This window comes from Elephas maximus, chromosome 3 (genome assembly GCF_024166365.1).
Source record: "Elephas maximus indicus isolate mEleMax1 chromosome 3, mEleMax1 primary haplotype, whole genome shotgun sequence".
Taxonomy (NCBI): Eukaryota; Metazoa; Chordata; class Mammalia; order Proboscidea; family Elephantidae; genus Elephas; species Elephas maximus.
Window position 1 is genome coordinate 157,316,301 of NC_064821.1, and position 4,820 is coordinate 157,321,120.

The 4,820-nt window shown below is 43.7% G+C and overlaps 2 non-coding genes across 2 annotated transcripts; one reads left to right on the forward strand and one right to left on the reverse strand.

Annotated features, from left to right (window-relative positions):
- The first annotated feature begins 468 nt into the window (after positions 1-468).
- TRNAN-GUU (transfer RNA asparagine (anticodon GUU)) lies at positions 469-542 on the forward strand. The gene has a single exon. It is a non-coding gene; the product is annotated as a tRNA-Asn (tRNA).
- Positions 543-4,418: 3,876 nt separating this feature from the next.
- TRNAK-CUU (transfer RNA lysine (anticodon CUU)) lies at positions 4,419-4,491 on the reverse strand. The gene has a single exon. It is a non-coding gene; the product is annotated as a tRNA-Lys (tRNA).
- Between the last annotated feature and the right edge of the window lie 329 nt (positions 4,492-4,820).

A 4,820-nucleotide genomic window follows, 5' to 3' on the forward strand; every position in this document is an offset into this window, starting at 1 on the left:
TTATAATTCCTTATCATTGCCTCTTACGGTAGCACCTGGCAGCTACGCACTGGACAGTGTACGTGACTGGTTACTTTCTCAATATTCCTTGGAAAGGCCCCGGGCGCAGAGCAGGGGGGCGTAGTGGACTCCCGGAGGGAAGGCTGGGGCGGATCTCGGCAGCCTGGGAACGCGGAGTCCTGCTGGGCGGTGGTTTGTCCCGCTTCCTTCCCTGCAAGTGCTGAGCAGCGACTGTGCGCCTCCCACTGCGCGGGACTGCGGGGGTCGGAGTCCCCTCAGCTGACTCCGGCTCGACATCAGTGCCCAAGCGTGTCCAAGGGCAAGACTCTCGACCTAAGTGTGTCTTGTGTTCCCAGTTTCTGGAGAGCGCAAGGTTGGGCAGGCAGAAAGATGTGAAGACATCTCCAGCCTGGGATTGAAGGGCAATTACTGACATCAGAAGATAAGTTTGAGGCGAAAGGTTCGCGTGTCTCTGTGGCGCAATCGGATAGCGCGTTCGGCTGTTAACCGAAAGGTTGGTGGTTCGAGCCCACCCAGGGACGACGGTATGCTCTCCTTTATAAAAGCTGCTTGAAGGCAGCGTTAGGTTGTCTGCGAATCCTCAGAGCCTTTTGGATTTCTATCCGCTTTGAATCAGACTAAAAAATATCCTGCACGAAAATTCAAGTCCCATTTAATGGACTAAACGAAGAAATTTTTCGAGAAAAGATGTATTTTCCACCAAGCCTGCGAACGGACCTGAGGAGTTTTATTCCAGAGGCACTGTACAGGGGTTTTGCAACTGCATTCCTGGATGTGGGCTTGCCTGATCAAAGTATTTGGGCATTTGTGATTTTGCTAGTGCCTGCCTAATTGCCCCACAAAAAAGCTGTACCTAGTCATAGCCCCCACATTCTGAGACAAAGCTCTTTTCTGGGCAACACTGCACTTGGCGTTTTAATAGCAGTGCAAAACCATCACTTTGCTTGGAGAATGTTATTGCTTGTTAGTTTCACGCATTACTCTGAATTTTGTGCATAAGGGGCTGGCTCTGTGATGTTCTTCTGTGTTCTCCTGACTCCTGGGATTCTGGAAAAGTGGCCAGGAGAAACCTGAGGTTGCATTGCATTCGCCTGACTGTAGAGGTTGACAGAGGTCACCCTGTTCCCATGGTTCCATGACAGAGAGCCCAGGCTGCAGCTGCTGAGGAACCCAGCACTCACCCACCCTCCAGAGTGGAACCTTCATGGCTGGTCCTGAGACAAGTAAAAATGGGAAAGGGAAGACTTGGAAGGTTACTTTTTCATCAGATTAGGACTTCAAGTAATGGATTTTTATTTTCTGTGGCAACCAAAGGAGAGATTGTATCCTTAAGACTTTATTTGGGGGAACTTGATACCACAGGGTGATCTATTGTGGTTGTGGAAGTGTTTGGTCCATGCTGGTATGTTTGTGGTGCTTGCTGTAAAATCTTGTTTGGTGAGCTGGGGTGGACAAGTAGCTAACAAAAACTTGTCATAGGAAGTAGAGAATGAATTCTCATGTAGTTTTACCTAGAGCTCAGTCCTACTTTGATCCTTTGAGAGGTTTGGTGGTAACATTAAAGAGGCACCCCTGGAGTGTCTGAGATGCCTGTCACAGTGACCAGGTTGCAAGTTCTCAGGGAGAGTCACATGAGGTGGGTGTGGGACTCTTTTTGTACTTCTGTGATCTTTTCCTCCCAGGGGGATTGGTATGTGTTTGTCTGACAATAGAAAATCAAGAGAGTGTATAGAAACACACACGTGGTTAGAAAATTCTCAGCTTCTCTACCCAAGCTGCCAGCTCCCAAATGCTGAACAAATACTAACCCATTGTTTCAAATACAGACTATGTATTGTAGTTCAATAAATGTTTAGGAGCATGGAGCAAAAGCACTGGGTTGAGGCTCTCTCTACTCTCTATTTCACAAAAGATGCATCACAGGTGAGGCTGACTCAGGCAGGGGAGGAGTCTCCCACCCCTGCCTCACTTTCTCTCTACCACCTGCTTTTGTTGACTCCTATCATCCAGTTATATCTGAGATAATGAGATAATATCCAGTTTAGGCTTGGGAAAGGAAAAGAAGGAATATATTAGGACTTCAGCCTAAGCCACCTGTTCTGCCTCAGTTTATAAGAATTCCCTAAGTGGGATGAAAACCCTATAAACAATGTTATGATTCTTTATCCCATTGATCAGGGTAGACAGATTACTGAAGGATAAGTGTAATGATTTCCTGGGTCTCTAGGCTAAACAGCATCTCACAGTACTTCAATTAGTTATTGCTTCATCCATATGATTAGTAAAGCTATACATCTGTACTATTGTTTTAAAAGGCCATATAGCAAAATATTAACAAGAATTACCTTTAGGATTGGAATTGAGAATCAAGGGAAATTTCATTTCTCCTTTACATCTTATGGGTTTTACGAAGAATGACTTTATTGCTTTTAAACAAGTAAATGACCGACTTTAAAAGTATATTAAGTGTCAGACAAACCAGACCATATTCACCTGCTGTGAGTCAAAGTTGACCACAGGCTGCTGAAGTTACAAGTCACTAAGCCACAAATCACACTTGTCCCCTGAGGTCGCGGGGAAGTCAAAGTCGTTATGGACTTCTTAATGCATCATGGTCCAGAATTTCCAGAGGCTTTTGTTTTCTTTCTTCTTCTCTTGGTTTTTCCAGTCTTCTCTGGGCTACAAATCCACAGATGCCAATCAAAAAAAAAAAAAAAAAACTTTTAAAAAAGTTCTGCATTTTGAAAGTGCATCAACATTACAATTACTTTTTTGTGAAAAAGAGAATCCAGTTATGGTATTCAAAACATACATCAGCTGCAGAACTTTATTTTAAAATAGGAAATACGAAATAGGGAGGCTCTGACAAGAATATAAAGGTTGTAATGATGATTGGTAGAATATTTATCTCAGTGTTTATAACTATCTGAGAGAAAGAGTGAATCAAGTGAACACATACAGATAGATAGCTTTTCAGTCAAGATATGATAAAAGCCTAAAGACAGCAAACTCATTCCCACATAAATAAAGGAAATCATGGTATACAAACTTAAAGAAAAAAAAAAAACTAATTGACACCAAAATGCTGCCAAAGACAAAATTAATCACAACAAAAATATTCAGAATGAAAAAGATGTGTGTGCTGTGTATTCTGCATTACCTACATAGACAACAAAAGAATGAGTAGTCAGTGGTGCCTGGGCTCCCATCCCACACACCAAAAAGGAAGACAGGGAAAGAAAAGTGATCTGTTGACTACAACAGGAGTTGTGGGATACTCACTGCTTAGGAAACAGTTCTTACAGCAGCTAAGCAGTTTTACAGTCTGCAGCTATAGCCTGGGGGTGAAGAGACTATAAACCCTCATATCTCGTCAGAACCCGGAAGGCATTGAGAAACTGTCCCATGGCTGCCTCCCAGGGAAGATAAGCTGGCCAAGGAGAGGTGGTCTCATGGCAGTTCTTCTTCACAAGCCTCATAGCAGTTCTTTACATGCCTCCAAGGTCTCTTGTTCTGAGAGAATCACTGTTTATGTTAAAGGATAAATCATTTCCCTTCGAAATGATGTGGAAAAGGATAGTGACAATGTAATCAATGTCACTGAATAGTAAATGTAGAAATTGTTAAGTAGTGTATGTTTTGATGTATATTTTCATGTGTATATATATGTATTTTTTTTCCAGTGCGTTGAAAATATGCTGTTGCTGTTGTTAGGTGCCGTCGAGTGGGTTCCCACTCATGGCGACCCTAGGTGCATCAGAAGGAAACATTACCCAGTCCTGGGCCATCCTCACAACCGTTGCTATGTTTGAGCCCATTGTTGCACCTACTGTGTCAGTCCGTCTCCTTCAGGGTCTTCCTCTCTTGCTGACCCTTCTCCAAGCATGATATCCTTCTCCAGGGACTGGTCCTTCCTTCTCCCAGGACTGGTCCCTCCTAATATCTTGTCCAACCAAGTGAGCTGAAGTCTCGCCATCCTCACTTATAAGGAGCATTCTGGTTGTACTTCTTCCAAACATGCTGGGAAGAGATTCCTGGAAAAATTCGCCGACGGTTACAACAACACGGGCAGCAACGGCAATTGAACGGTAACGGCAATTGAGAAGCTCATAATTCATAGGGTCGCTATGAGTCGCAATCAACTAGACGACCACGGGTTTGATTTTTGGTTTATCTCTGTTGGCGGAGCCCTTGTGGTGCAGTGGTTAAGAGGTGGGCTGCTCTTTGAATCCACCAGTGGTTCCTTGGAAACCTTGTGGGGGAGTCTACTTCGTCCTGTAGGGCCTCTATGAGTCAAAATGGACTTGATGTCAACGGTATTATGTATTTATTTACTTTATCCTGTTGATAGCTGACTAGAGAAGATTGCATAAAAACGAAAGCGAGGGAAAACTGTACGCCCAACGTGGGGCTCGAACCCACGACCCTGAGATTAAGAGTCTCATGCTCTACCGACTGAGCTAGCCGGGCGCCTGTATGCATATCTTTCTTATATGTTTAACCTTTTGTTTAGGGAGCTACAGTCAGTAGTCTAACTACATACTTAAAAAAATCCCTTATTAGCGATTAAGACTCACAGCGACTCAATAAAAAAGGCCCACTGCTGCCGAATCGATTCTGACTTATAGCGACCCTATAGGACAGAGTAGAACTGCCCCATAGAGTTTCAAAGGAGCAACTGGCGGATTCGAACTGCAAATCTCTTGGTTAGCAACCTTAGCACTTAACCACTATGCCACCAGAGTTACCGCGACTCAATAAAAAATAATATATTTTTTTTTTTTTTTACAGGTAAAACT